Here is a 15943-nt window from a genome sequence, read left to right as displayed (position 1 = left end):
AGTGAATAGATTTGAGAGAGATTTTAGGAGTATGGTAGAAGCAAAAAGATTTGCTAATGGATTAGGCATGAGGATAAATGGGAAGAAACAAATGACATCTAGATCCTCAGTTTTTGGTTTAAGCATTCATGGCCATGGTTATATCATATTCTTAAGAGAAAGGACCAGGTTTGAGGAGGGGAAATAAGGGAGGCTGATCAAGAATTTTGTTATCTGTCTCATGACACTTCCACGATAGCTCTCAAACACAACTCTCTCTGTCTCCACTCCACCTCTCTAGTCCTAGTCACCATCTGTTGCCTAGGCAACTGCAGTGGCCTCTTAACTGGTCTCTTTGCTTCCAGTTCTGCCCTCTTCCAGTGTATTCTCCACAGATCTAGAGTCATTTTTTTAAGACTATGTCAGATCATGTCAGCCTCCTGCCTAAATCTTTCAGTGGCTTCCCATTCTACTTGCAATAAAATCTAAACTCATTACAAACCTTTCAAGATCTTGCATGATCTGGCTCCTACATCTCCCCTCATTTCCTGTTATTTCTCCTCATTTAGTATTAGCCACACTGGCCTGTTGGTTTCTAAAACAAGCACAAGATCTGTCTTTCTTCAAGGCCCGTACCTTTACTTGCTGTTCTTTTTTCCAAGAGTGTTTTTCCTCTGCTTTTTCTTGATATTTACCCAGTCTAAAAGATGGGTTCTTCTTATCCTTCTATGTGTGTAAGCACCCTGTTGATTTCCTTTACTGCACTTATTACAATCTGTAATTACTATGCTGTCTTTGTTATTTAAATATCTGAAATAAATAAATACATAAATACATAAATACATAAATAAATAAATATCTGTGTCTCCCACCAGAATGTAAGCTCCGTGAAGACAAAGATCTTGTCTGGCTGGTCCACTGATATATCCCAGTATGCACTTGAAATAGACATTTATGTACTCTTAATGAATAACTGAGAATCAACATTAATGATTTATTTTAACAAGATTGGTAGTAATTGGGGGAGGGAGGTGTAGATGGAGGATGGGAAGAGAAATGAGGGGGCATATTAGAGTAGTAGCTAATGGCATCCAGGCTGAAGGTGGGTGGAGGGGTATAAGAAAGGTCAAAACAGGAATTCTGAGGAATTGGTGGGATTTGAGGTATTAAAAGTCATGATGGCATAAATGGAAGAACTGACCATTATGGTCAGTAAGGGGTTTTGGAGTTTGAGAGTGTGGAGACACATCAGGTTTTGTGATGGTAGAGCCAGATAGATGAGCAATTTGTATGTTCCTAGAGCACCCTTTTCATACTCCTGTTGTATGCAGCATATCTCAGGTTGTCCTGAACGTAGCTTGTTCGCTATCTTTCCTTCTAGACAATAAACTCATGAGAGCATGAACTGTTTCTTGTTCACATCTGTATCTCCGGTACCTAACAGGTTGCTTTAAAATTGTTATTGAATGCATGAATGGGTAAATGAGTGAGGAGACAATAACTGAGGTGGAGTGGAGGTGGAGATAATAGGAGTTGGGGAAGTTAAGAGATAATGAGGCTAAACATTTTAAAATTGAAAAGGGAATTTTAAAAAGAATTAACATTATCAAGTTTTATTTAAATATAATAAAATGCTTCCATTTTGAACGTTTTGGCTGATGAGGTTTGATAAATGTATACACCGGTATAACTTACTAAGTTGGGGTGTAGAACATTTCCATTACTCTCAAAGTTATATTGTCTCCAAATGGGATTTTAGGATTATTTTTTAAGTTTAATATTATTATGTTTGGGCAATAATCATTATGAAAATTGTGAAAAAACTTATCTACAATCTCATATGTGTAGTGGATCTTTAAAAGATAAAAATTTGGGATCCCTGGGTGGATCAGCGGTTTAGTGCCTGCCTTCGGCCCAGGGCATGCTCCTGGAGTCCTGGGATCTGGTCCTGCATCAGGCTCCCTGCATGGAGCCTGCTTCTCCCTCTACCTGTGTCTCTTCCTCTCTCTCTCTCTCTCTCTCTTTCTCTCTCTCTGACTCTCATGAATAAATAAAATCTTAAAATAAATAAAATAAAAAATAAAAATTCGTCTTGCTGGTTGGCCATAAAATATTGAGATGGGGAACCACCTGGCTCACTTGGTGGAGCATGTGACTCTTGATTTCACAGATGTAAGTTTGAGCCCCATGTTGGGTGTACAGATTACTTAAAAAAATTAAAATCCTAAAAATATAATAACATGCTGAAATATAGAAGAAGAAGTAAGAAGTTATATGTTATTTTCAGCAGTGGTTGATAGTTCTTAGAAATTGGAATCTGTATTATTTTTTATCCAGAGCACAGCTCTGGACACTTAGAATGAGAAAACTAGAATGAAAACCAAGGTCTCTTGTGTCCTAACTGAAGTGCTTTGTCACCAGATCATTACAAGACCTAGTGCCTGTTGTGTTTTCATCGTCATCTCCTAATTTCTGTTGTGGGCCGCTAAGGAAAATTCTGATTTTCAGTAATCAGATTTTATAGACTCAAATATGAATTTGAGGAATAAAACTGCAGATCAGAGTGATAGATTTGGTAATAGTCTAGGGAAGAATAGTAATTTAGTGTGGATGACCTGATGCTAAAGATGGACTACTTATGTTTTACAGTGTTTTGACATTGTCCTGTAAATAGGTTTTTGTCCTCAATACTGCATAAAGAGACTGGTTAGATATGTGTATAAATCAGTGATGCAGGATGAACTGTGTCCTGCCCATCCTCTCTTCATGTGTGCTGGCCTTGAGGGTCATTTCAGATTTCCCTTGCCATCATTTTACCCATTTCTCTACAAGTGCTAATCATATACTGTGCTCTGTGGAACAATTTTCTTTAAACTTTTGACTCATTGCCTCAGATAACTTAAGACAAAATATTAAGACCTCTTTAGTCCCAGGTGATTTACTGTGAATTCCTTTGTGTTCTTCTAAGGTATTCTGAGTTAACATGTCTCCTATTGAAGAAACCATTGTTATTAGATGAGTTGGTTTTTTTTTTTAAAGCATTTGATAACAGCCTTTTCTTAAATGTTAAGTTGTGCCCTCCCTATAATATGCTAAGTGCTTATGGAAATATGATGTACTAAATAAATGCTTCTGAATGACTCTGGAAGAGTTATTGTGCTTCCCTAAGTGCCTACTTGCTATCCGGGAATGATATAGGTCCTGTCCAGGATGGAGTCTGCTGTTAATCACTTGAATATAGTAATTCTCCTTCTAATAGTTTACTTAATGCCATTCTTCAGAACAAAGTCTATTTGACTTGTTTGGAGAAGTGGGGCTTAACCACTTACTCTGTCTTTATAGACTACCTTTTAAAATGCCTTTGAACTTTTGGTATTTATGGGTAAGCTAGAATGATTTGAGAACAGAGAAGAAAATCTATTAATTTATCCATTTATTTTTATATACACACATACTCTACATTGTAGTCTAAGAAAGGATTTTAGTCCATTTGCAAATATATATTCAATACAGTGGAAAGCAAATATAAGATGTATACTCCACAGTTTAGGAAAGCAGATTTCATTGTTCCAAATATTTCAAGGAGAGCTTAGAATTGGAGCAGGAACCTATGATCAGAGAAGAAAAAGGAAGAGAATGACTTAGGAGAGACAGAATGGTTTCAAAAATTAAATTCTGACAGCATGCTTATGTATTATCGTAAAAGAGGCCTTATTTGTCACATGACTATATTTGACCCTGGCTTATTTTATCAGTGCCATGAAGACATAGTATACTTACTTATCGTATTTACAAACAACACAAAGCTGGCAGGGATAAGAAATACGTTTTAGGACCCACACAAAAAATCTTAGTCTGAATAATTACGTCAAAACTAACAAAGTGAAAAAAAAAAAAAGTGAAATTTAATCATGGTGAAATTATAGCCTTATACTTAGGGCTAGGTATTTGTATATCGGACCAGGTCTCTTATATGTGATTGACCTAAGGGTTTTACTTGTCTGGTAACTCACTAAGTCATAATATGATGTGGCTGCTAAAAAAAAGAATGTGACCTTTTTGAGCAGTTTTGTGCACGGAATAAGGAAGGTAAGAAACAATCCCACTCCTGTAGTCAGTGGCACATTGTGCATGTTCCATAAAAGAATAATTAATATAAAGAGTAGTCTGAATACCATAGCATTAGGGATGGTTAGCCAAATATCATTTCTAGGGATGGACAGGTTTCTTTAGTTTCTATGTTCCACTATACCCGCAGAATGAAGAGACCGATGAGAGACTTAATAGTATCATCATTTATTTGAAAGGCTGTTGGATGAAAAGAGCAGAATAAATTATATTGGATTATTTCAGGCAGTATAGCATAAGAATTACAGGAGCGTAGATTTTGGTTTAATTATGAGCTGAAAGAACATTGGCTGAAAGGAAGTGTTCAGACAGGCTTAGGGAACTAATGATCAAGTATGTTATAGATAGGGTCTTCTCATGGAGCAGTTTTACTAGGAATTTTGCTGTTATTGTTTTCTTGTTTTTAAGTTTTATGAATCTGTCAAATAGTATTAGAAGAAAATTTTGTGTAACCAAAAGATTTTTTGATGCCTGGAGATACTTCAATTACACTCATCCAGTACTTGCTATGAACAGTTCTAGAGCCTCCATATTCTGTTATTACTTTAAAACAGAAGAATTGGAAAAAGTTTCAGGGCATCTGAAGCTTTTTAGATGTCAGCAGTTGTCTAAGGAAGGGTAAGTTGTGATTTGAACAAACGAAACATACTAAAAGTAAGTTCCTTTTTCAAAATGATGTTCCCAAACAGGCATCCAAGTCCCTGGGTCAGAATTGAGAACATATCTTTAATCTCCATGGGGATGAGGAAAATGTTTGGAATGTTTGGGAATTTAAATGTTGTGAGAACTTGTTTTTACAGAACAGTGAATTAAGAAAACCTTCTCTTAATTCCAAATGTTAAAAAATATTTTTTTCCGTCTGGACATTGAAATTAAAAATTCTTAATTTTATTCTTATCTGAAGTGGGTAAAGATATTAAAAACAACCAAACAAATAAGAAAATCAAATCTACTCCAGGCACCAATAATTCTGAACATGTCACCCAGTAAAAATACAGGCTGTGTACTTTTTCTTACCTAAAAAAAAAAAAAAGAAAGAAAAAAAAAAGACCCATCTTGGGATGCCTGGGTGGCTCAGTGGTGAAGCATCTGCCTTTGGCTCAGGTCTTGAACCTGTGGTCCTGGGATAGAGTCCCCCATCATGCTCCCTGCAGGGAGCCTGTTTCTCCCTCTACCTGTGTCTCTGTCTCTCTCTCTCTGGGTGTCTCATGAATAAATAAATAAAATCTTTATTTTAAAAAAAAGGACACATCTTAGTTGAAAAAGATTTTTTGTAGATGTGGCAATCATTTAGGAAAAAATCTTCATCAAAGTGTGAAATTATACTTTATCTTCTAGAAGAATTCTATAGTTTTAGAAGGCTTAATGTCAATATTTGCTTTGTTTTCTCTAGCAAGAAATTCATTAACATTTAGCAATGACTGAGAACTTTTTTTAAAAAAAGATTTTATTTGTTTATTTAGAGACAGAGCCTGCAAACAGGGAGGGAGAGGGAGAAAATCTCTAGCAGACTCCTCACTGACTGTGGAGCCTAATGTGGGACTTGATCCCACAACCCTGAGCTCCTGACCTGAGTGAAAATCATGAGTCAAACACTTATAATCAACAGAAACATCCAGGAGCTCCAAGAGAACTTTTATTAAGTACTTGTGGTAGGCCTTTGGTGACACAGAAATTTGGAAGGTGGTGTTCCTCCCCTTAGGGAATTTATAGTCTGGGTGAAAGCTAAGTGTACACATATAAAGATAACTAATGTTATTTGACAGAGATATAGATACTGAATAATTACCTCCTTCAGTAAGTGCTATGTTCGAGCTACAGGGGAGAGAGGTTTTCTTAGCCTCATCAGTGTAGTAGTCAAAGAGAAGGTGAGCTTTTTTTTTTTTTAATGTATATTTTTTATTGGAGTTTAATTTGCCAACATATAGTATAACACCCAGTGCTCATCCCATCGAGTGCCCCCCTCAGTGCCCATCACCCAGTCACCCCATCCCCCCACCTGCCTCCCCTTCCACTACCCCTTGTTCGTTTCCCAGAGTTAGGAGTCTCTCATGTTCTGTCATCCCCTCTGATATTTCCCACTCATTTTCTCTCCTTTTCCCTATAATCCCTTTCACTATTTTTTATAGTCCCCATATAAGTGAAACCATATGATGATTGTCCTTCTCTGTTTGACTTACTTCACACTCAGTATAATACCCTCCAGTTCCATCCATGTTGAAGCAAATGGTGGGTAGTCGTCATTTCTAATGGCTGAGTAATATTCTTTTTTTTTTTTTAATTTATTTATTTATTTATGATAGTCACAGAGAGAGAGAGGCAGAGACACAGGCAGAGTTGGAGAAGCAGGCTCCATGCACCGGGAGCCCGACGTGGGATTCGATCCCGGGTCTCCAGGATCGCGCCCTGGGCCAAAGGCAAGCGCTAAACCGCTGCGCCACCCAGGGATCCCAAGTAGTATTCTATTATATACATAGACCACAGCTTCTTTATCTATTCATCTTTTGATGGACACCAAGGCTTCTTCCACAGTTTGGCTATTGTGGACATTGCTGCTATAAACATTAGGGTGCAAGTGTTTTGGCTTTTCACTGCATCTATATCTTTGGGATAAATTCCCAGTAGTGCAATTGCTGGGTCGTAGGGTAGTTCTATTTTTAACTCTTTGAGGAACCTCCACACAGTTTTCCAGAGTGGCTGTACCAGTTCACATTCCCACCAACAGTGCAAGAAGGTTCCCTTTTCGGGAGGTGAGCTTGATAGACCTTAAGGAATAACCCCTGGTGGGGGTGGAAGGATGGAGACCTAGTGGTAAAATCACTGGAGAGGGCATTTAAGGCATCAACACCGAGACATCTGCCCAAATCAACCAACAGTATAAAGATAACATTTTAAAATATTAGTTCACAATAAGATGTGCAATTAAAGAATCTTTAGTAGTGGAATACCTGGATGGCTCAAGTGGTTGAGCTGCTCAGGGCCTGATCCTGGGGTCCAGGATCTAGTCCTGCATCAGGCCGTGCAGGGAGCCTGCTTCTCCCTCTGCCTGTGTCTCTGCCTCTCTCTCTCTCTCTCTCTCTCTCTCTCTCTCTCTCTGGCTCATGAATAAATAAATAAAATCTTTTAAAAAAAAAAAAAAGAAGAATCTTTAGTAGTATCCAGGAATGTCAGGCAGAAGTTACTGAAGAGGCTTCATTTGAAGGAAAAACATAAGGCAAAACTATGGTTCCTTGTTTTATGATTAAAAGTGAAATTGATTAGTCTTAAGGGTAAATTTAAAATAACTGTACTTATATGTGATTGAGTACAATGAGCATTGAACTCTAGGAGTTAGAATCCTAACTTCTGTTCCTGACTCTGATACTAATTGTTTATTTGATTTTGGAAAAGCCTGTTTACTTCTCCTTGTGACTCAGTTTTTTGCATCTGTAAAATGAGAGACTTGAACCAGAAGATCCCTTAGGTTTTTGGTGTACTGTCAAGTTTCTCATGTTCTTCTCATGTTCTTCAAGTATTCTTCAAAAACTTGAACTAATTCTGTGCCTTCCATAATTAGAGAATACAGAAAATTTTTTGTTTGGTGTATGGCAGTAAATATACAGGATTTTTTTTTTCCCATTTAGTACTGTTTGGAGAAAAGAACCTTAGGTATATAATAGAACATTATATATTCTTTATTTCATAGAGTTGTTCCTGGGTTTGTGGAGAAAACAAGTTGTTGGTCTATGCATACCTTAGAAAAGTTGGAGTTAGAAGACTGCAAGGTATAGTTGGTTTTTTAAAAGGTTTTAGTTAAATATTTTGAATTTTACAATGAAAAAATCCCCTCCCCCAATTATGGAAAATATCACTAAGAATATTATTCATATTAGGTAAGCAAATGTACAAATTCCATGAAAATATGTTAAACTCTCACTACCTACTGCTGTTAATATTTTGGTGTATATTCCTTCTGATTTTTTTCCTCATATAAAATATTTAGCCAAAATGAGATTTTATACATACTGCTTTGAAACCTGCTTTACCAAACTCTATATTATTAATGCCTTTCTATATTATTAGTAAAGAATCATCTTTAGTATAGGTTCTTTTTTCTTTTTATTTTGAACTCATTTTAGACTTAGAGAAAATTTGGAAAAATAGCAGAAACAGTTCTCTTTGTATCCTTCACACCTGCATTCCCTAATGTTAGCATCTTACATAACCATAATGTAATTATCAGGGACAGGAAATTAATATTGATAGTAACTAAACAATAGACCTTATTTGAATTGTAATTGTTTTCCCACTGGCAATAAATATTTTTCTGTTCCAGGATCCTATCTAGGATCTCATACTACATTTAGTTGTTTCTCCTTTGTTTCCTCCAGTCTGTAATAGTGTCTCACTTTCTTCATAGTCTTTTGGAGTTCGTAACAATGTCTTGTTCTTGTTTTGTTTTTTATGACCTTGACATTTTTGAAGAATTTTGAACAATTACCTTGTAGAATGTTCTCAATTTGGATTTGATGTTTACTCATGATTATAGTGAGGCTGTGCATTTTTAGCAAAAATAATACAAAACATAACCTTCTCAGTGAATCATATTAAGGTATTCTTAGTATCAGTATTCTTATTATTGGTGATATTGTATCTTAATCACTTGCTTAGTTTGGTATCTGCAGGGTTTCTCTAAAGTTGTTATCTTTTCTCCTTGTCATTAATAAGTATCTTCAGGGAGATATTTTGAAACTATTTGACATCTTTTTTTGTTAAGATTTTTTTATTATTAAGTAATGTCTACACCACACGTGGGGCACAAGCTTACAACCCTGAGATCAAGAGTCACATGCTCTACCAACTGAGCCAGCTAGGTGCCCCTGGCATTACTTTAAATGGGCACATTATATCTTACAGGTTCTTTAGTGTTTTTTTTTTTTCTTAATTGCAAAAGTATTGACCTTGTCTAAAAAAGTCAAACAGTATAACATTGTTTATTAAAACATGAAAATCTCTGAATTGTCTCCCCAGTTCCTTGTCTCCATGTAACCATTGTTAAAAGTTTGATGTTTCTTCTTTCAGATCTTTGTCTATGTTTAGGAAGCCATGTGCATAGATGTACATGTACATATGTTGAATTAGAAAACCTGAATATGTAGACATTTTTAAAGTCTACATAATTTAGGATTTTTTCAAAAATGAAATTATTTTAAACCTGCTTTTACCACTCTGTAGTTATTATGACATTCTGACTGCATAGAATGTATGGGTGTACCTTTATTGATAGGTATTTATGTGGACTTCATTTTTTCACAGTTACAAGTGACATTATAAGAACACTCTGGAAAAAAAAAAAAAAGAACACTCTGGGTAAGTGTAGCTAAATGATAGATTATACAATTTCTTAAACTATTCCCCTAATGATGGACATTAAAGGTTTAGTGTTTTTTTGTTATGAATAACTTTCTACACATATGTGTAGATTGAAAAAGCTTTAAAATGATTTTTTAATCATATATAGTAAAAAATGACCCTTTATAAATGGTAAAAATTGTGACACCTGCATGGCTCAATGATTGAGCAGAGCTCTACCTTCGGCTGAGGCCAAGTCCCACATTGGGCTCCCTGCATGGAGCCTGCTTCTCCCTCTGCCTGTGTCTCTGCCTCTCTCTCTCTGTGTGTCTCTCATGAATAAATGAATAAAATCTTTTTAAAAATTGTAAAAATCTCCCTTTATAGATAGTATCATATTATACTTACTATTCTGTACCTTTTGTTTGTGTGTAACAGTATAACTTTCTTTTAAGATTTTATTTATGTTTCTTCCACGTATGTATTGAATCAGATGGTATTTGTCTTTGACTAACTTGTTTAGCATTATACTCTAGCTCCATCTATGTTGTTCCACATGGCAAGATTTCATTCTTTTTTATAGCTGAATAATATTCTATTGTGTATATATGCACCACATTTTCTTTGGAGATGTTGTGCTTAGAAGATCTGTTGTTTACAGAAAGTGCCATGTTGAAGTCTCCCAGTATAAGTGTATTATTATCTAAGTATGTCTTAACTTTGGTTATTAATTGATTGATATACTTGGCAGCTCCCACATTAGGGGCATAAATATTCATGATTGTTAGATCCTCTTGTTGGATAGATCCTTTAAGAATGATATAGTATCCGTCTTCATCTCTTACTACAGTCTTTGAGATAAACTTTAATTTATCTTATATGAGGATTGCTGCTTTCTTTTGAGAACCATTTGAATGGTAAATCGTTCTCCAACCTTTCATTTTCAGGCTGGAGGTATCCTTAGGTCTAAAATGAGTCTCTTGTAGACAGCAAATAGATGTGTCTTGCTTTTTTATCCAGTCTGAAACCCTGCACCTTTTGATGGGATCATTAAGCCCATTCACGTTCAGAGTTACTATTGAAAGATATGAATTTAGTGTCATAATATGTATTCAGTCCCTGTTTTTGTGAATTATTTCTTTGGCTTTCTCTTTCTTTTACAAAGTTCCCCCTTAGTATTTCTTTCTTTCTTTTTTTTTAAGATTTATTTATTTACTTATTTATTCATGATAGACATAGAGAGGCAGAGACACAGGAGGAGGGAAAAGCAGGCTCCATGCCGGGAGCCGGACGTGGGACTCAATCCCAGGACTCCAGGATAGCACCCTGGGCCAAAGGCAGGTGCTAAACCGCTCAGCTGTCCAGGGATCCACCCCCCCCCCCCACCTTAATATTTCTTGCAGAGCTGGTTTGGTGGTCACATATTCTTTCAGTATCTGCCTATCTTGGAAGCTCTTTATCTCTCCTTCTATTCTGAATGAGAGCCTTGCTGGATAAAGTATTCTTGGCTGCAGGTTCTTCTCATTTAGGATGAGACCCTGAATATATCCTGCCAGGCCAGAAAGGTCTCTGTGGAGAGGTGTGCAGTTAACCTAATACTTCTCCCCATATAGGTTAGGGATCTCTTGTCTCTTGCTGCTTTAAGGATCTTCTCTTTTTCTTTGGAATTTGCAAGATTCACTATGAAATGTCGGGGTATTGAGCGGTTTTTATTGATTTTAGGGAGGGATCTCTGTGTTTCCTGGATCTGAATGCCTGTTTCTCTCCCCAAATTAAGGAAGTTCTCAGCTATGATTTGTTCAAATACAATTTCTGGTCCTCTGTCCCTTTTGGTGCCGTCTGGAACGCCAATTAAACATAGATTTTTCCTTCTGAGGCTGTCATTTATTTCCCTTAGCCTTTCCTCATGGTCTTTTAATTGTTTTTCTCTTTTTTCCTCAGCTTCGTTCCTTGCTATCAACTTGTCTTCTTTGTCACTCTTCTACCTCATTAACCCTCATCGTTAGGTCCTCCACTTTGGATTGCATCTCATTTAATTGATTTTTAATGTTGGCCTGATTAGATCTAAAATCTGCAGTCATGAAGTCTCTTGAATCCTTTATGGTTTTTTCCAGAGCCACCAGTAACTTTATAATTGTGCTTCTGAATTGGCTTTCTGACATCGAATTGTAATCCAAATTCTGTAACACTGTGGGAGAGAGTATTGTTTCTGGTTCTTTCCTTTGTGGTGAGTTCTTCTTTGTAGTCATTTTGCTCCCTTTAGAGTGGCTAAAAACAAATTGTACTAGAAAAAGGAAGGGAAAAGGGGGGGGGGGACAAACAAAGAATAAAAAACAAAAACAAAACAAGGTGTATCCTTTGGTTCTATAGGCTGTAAATCCCAGGACTTCCCCTGGAGCTTTCCAGTGCTGCTCTGTCAAGAACTTGCTCTTCCCCTGTCCTTCCAGTTGGTCTTTTGGGGGAGGGGCCTGCTGTGCTGATTCTCAGGTGTGTGCACCTGGGGGAGCTGCCTTGCCCCCTGCCAGGTGCACGGCTCAGTGGGAGCTGTTTGTCCTGTGAGGCCCCTGTTCCCTGGCGGCCACGCTCTATCCCAGGCACAGGGTGACACCAGGAGGAACAAGACTGGCAGCGGCCAGCTCTCCAGCCCTAGAGTCAGCTCCCGCAGTAACTACCCCAGTCTCCAGGTCCACACTGGCCAGGATGCTCCCGTGGGGGCGGGGGGGGGTGGCGGTGCTGATCTGCACAGCTTGGGGGCACCTGGGGGCAGGAGCGTCCTCACTGGGCTGTGTCCCCCAGTGCCCTGGGTTCTGGGGCCTGCGCCGCTGGAATAGCGCTCCCGGGGCGGGGCCGTGCAGCCCCCTCCGCACTGAGCCACCGCCTGAGCTGTTCCAGGGAACAGCCCTTTACCAAGCTCGGCCCACTGGGTGTGGCGTGCTCTCCCCCAGGATGCACTTTCTCTGTTAGTGATCCCCGGAACCTGGAGGATCCACTGCCCCTCCTGGGATCCTGCCCGAGTTCCCTGCAAGCACCTTTCCATCCAGGAAGATTGGTAAAGTTCCTGCTTCTCCGGGCCTGAGCTTTCCTGTCCTGGAGGCTCTTGCCTCCTGGCCTTAGCCTGGCTCTCGTGGGGACCCCTCCCCCACTGGATTATTTTTTATTATATTTTTTCCGTCTTCCTACCTTGTTAGAAGCATGAAATCTTCTCACTGTAGCATTCCAGCTGTTCTCTCTTTAAATCTCAGGCCAAATTCATAGGTTTTCAGGATGATTTAAAAGTTATCTAGGTAAGTTGGTGGGGACAGGTGGCTTGGGGACTCTACTCTTCCACCATCTTGCCCCACCTGCTCCGAACCACATTTTCTTTATTCATTCATCAGCCGGCAGGCATTTGGGTGCTTCAATATCTTTGCTATTGTAAATACTCCTGTAAATACAACAGTGCATCCATCTTTTTGAATTAGTTTTCTTGTATTCTTTTGGTAAATATCCAGTAGTGCGATTGCTAGATCATAGGGTACGTCTATTTTTAGCTTTTTAAAAAAAATATTTATTTGAGAAAGAGAGAGAACTTGAGAAGGAGGAGAGGTAGATGGAGAGGGAGAAGCGACTTCCTGCTGAGCAGGGAGTTTGATCCTGGGATCATGATCTGAGCGGAAGGCTATGCCCAACCAGCTGAGCCACCCAGGTGCCCCTATTTTTAACCTTTTGAGAAACCTCCATAACAATGTTTTCCACAGTGGCTGCATCAGTTTGCATTCTTACCAACAGTGAATGAGTGTCCTTTTTTCCCCACGTCTTCACCAACACCTATTGTTTCTTGTGTTGTTGATTTTAGTCTTTCTGACATATATGAGGTGATATCTAATTGCACTTTGATTTGTGTTTCCCTGATAAGTGATGATGAGCATCTTTTCATGCTTCTGTTGGCCATCTGTATATCTTTTTTGGACAAATATCTGTTACATTAAAAGAATCGTTCACCATAATCCCAAGTGGGATTTATTCTTGGGTTACAAGAGTGGTTCAGTATTCACAAGTCAATCAGCATGTTACATCACATCAGTAAAAAGGGTAAGAACCATATGATCATTCCAATAGATGCAGAAAAGGCATTTGACAAATTATAGTTTCCATTCATGATAAAAACAATAAAGTAGGTTTAAAGGAAACATACCTCAATATAATAAAGGCCGTGTATGAAAACCCCACAGCTAATATCATCATTAATGGGGAAAAACTGAGAGCTATTCTCCTAAGGTCAGGAACAAGACAAGGATGTTCAGTATCACTACTTTTATTCAACATAGTACTGAACATCCTAGCCACTGCAATCAGACAGCAAAAAGAAATAAAAGGCAACCAAATCAGTAAGGAAGAAGTAAAACTTTCACTATTTGCAGATGACATGATGCTATATATAGAAAACCCAAAAGACTCCACCACATGGCAGAATTGATACATGAATTCAGTAAAGTTACAGGATACAAAATCAATGTACAGAAATCTGTTGCATTTCCATACACCAATAACGAAGCAGCAGAAAGAGAATTTAAGGAAACAATCATATTTATAATTACATCCAAAATAATAAGATGCTTAGGAATAAACCTAACCAAAAAGGTGAAAAACCTGTACTCTGAAAACTAAAATACTGATGAAGAAATTAAAGACAGCACAAGGAAATGGAAAAGGCATTCCTAGCTCATGGATTGGAAGAACAAATATTCTTAAAATGTCTGTACTACCCAAAGCAATCTGCACATTTAATGTAATCCGTTTTTTTAAATTTATTTTTTATTGGTGTTCAATTTACTAACATATAGAATAACCCCCTCATTTAATGTAATCCTTACCAAAATATCAACAGCATTTTTCACAGAACCAGAACAAATAATGCTAAAATTTGTATGGAACCACAAAAGACCCTAAATAGCCAAACCAAGAAGAAAGGCAAACTGAAGCGTCAGAATTTGGCACTTCGAGTTATATTACAAAGCTGTCGTAATCAAAACAATATGGTGTGGTACTGGCACAAAAATAGACACATAGATCAATGAAACAATAGAAAATCCAGAAATAAACCCCCAATTATATGGTCAATTAATTTTTGACAAAACAGAAAGACTATCCAATGGGACAAAAACAGTCTCTTCTACAAATGGTGTTGGGAAAACTGGATAGCAACATGTAGAAGGAGGAAATTGGACCACTTTCTTTTTTTTTTTTTTTTTTAAAGATTTATTTATTTATTTATGATAGATGGGGGGAGAGAGAGAGAGAGAGAGAGAGAGAGAGAGAGGCAGAGACACAGGAAGAGGGAGAAGCAGGCTCCATGCCGGAGCCTGACGTGGGACTCCATCCCGGGACTCCAGGATCGTGCCCTGGGCCAAAGGCAGGCGCTAAACCGCTGAGCCACCCAGGGATCCCCGGACCACTTTCTTACACTATGCACAAAAATAAGTTCAAAATGGATTAAAGACCTAATGTGAGGGACACCTGGATGGCTCAGTTGGTTATGCATTGAACTCTTGATTTCTGCTCTGTTCATGATCTCCAGGTTGTTGAGCTCCTCTCCTCCCTGCAGTCAACTTGTCCCTCTTTCTCTGCTTCCCCCTATTCCTCCAACTCCCATGCTCTCTCTCAAATAAAATCTTTAAAAAAAAAAAAAAGACCTTAATGTGAGACCTGAAAGCATAAAAATCCTAGAAGAGAACACAGGCAGTAACTTATTTGACATTGGCAATAGCAACTTCTTTCTAGAAATGTTTCCTGAAGCAAAGGAAACAAAAGCCAAATAAGCTATTGAGACTTCATCAAAATAGCTTCTGGGCAGTAAAGAAAACAATCAACAAAACTAAAAGGCAGTCTATAGAGTAGAAAAAGGTTTACAAATGACATATCCAATAAAGATTTAGTATCCAAAATATATAAAGAATTTATAAAACTCAATATCCAAAAGCCAGTTTAAAGTCAATTTACATAAAGTTTTTAAAAGGTGAACCTATTTATGGTTGGCATGTTGAGCTGCGGGAGAGCAAACACAGCCTTATATGTAATCAAGTATCTATAACTTTGTTACCTGTTATGGAACTTTATGTAAATTTTTAATTCTAAGTATATGTTAGCTTATAAAACTCCTAGAACAAGTTTTATGAGTTTATCATAGCTAAATAAAACTTTTATTTCTTTGCCATGAAAATTGTTTTTAACATTTTAAGGGGACACCTGCTAATTTAAGGTATAGTGAACAATTCTGTGTTCACCTTGTCAAAACTATGATTTTGTACAAATTATTTAGCCTTTGTTCTTACAGACCAAGAGTTATAATTTTCCATCCCTATTGATTTTTCTAGGGTTCCTTCATTCTGTTGATAATATGTTGCCTACATAACATTGCCCAGTGGACTGAGCAGTCAGTTTCATAGCTTGAGACAAGGGTGTTCCTTTCCCAAAATGGCTAGGGCCTTAGCTACATAGATAACTTGTGGGCAGATGTTCTATGCCC

General features: G+C 37.7%; 1 protein-coding gene across 5 annotated transcripts in view; it reads left to right on the top strand.

Annotated features, from left to right (window-relative positions):
- The window catches only part of UBR1 (ubiquitin protein ligase E3 component n-recognin 1), a 140902-nt gene that overhangs the window by 3660 nt on the left and 121299 nt on the right, over positions 1–15943 (top strand). Inside the window, exons 2-3 of one of the 5 annotated variants that reach the window (XM_077880805.1) lie at positions 7793–7871; positions 9403–9456. The exons of 3 other annotated variants lie outside the window; for them this stretch is intronic. The gene's annotated coding sequence lies outside the window, so the exon portion shown is untranslated. The remainder of the gene's footprint in view (positions 1–7792; positions 7872–9402; positions 9457–15943) is intronic. One more of the 5 variants, XM_077880804.1, reaches the window with a different exon arrangement.

Source organism: Canis aureus, chromosome 32 (genome assembly GCF_053574225.1).
Source record: "Canis aureus isolate CA01 chromosome 32, VMU_Caureus_v.1.0, whole genome shotgun sequence".
Taxonomy (NCBI): domain Eukaryota; kingdom Metazoa; phylum Chordata; class Mammalia; order Carnivora; family Canidae; genus Canis; species Canis aureus.
The sequence above is the reverse complement of the archived record's forward strand: the minus strand, read 5'-3'. Positions and strand labels throughout refer to the sequence as shown.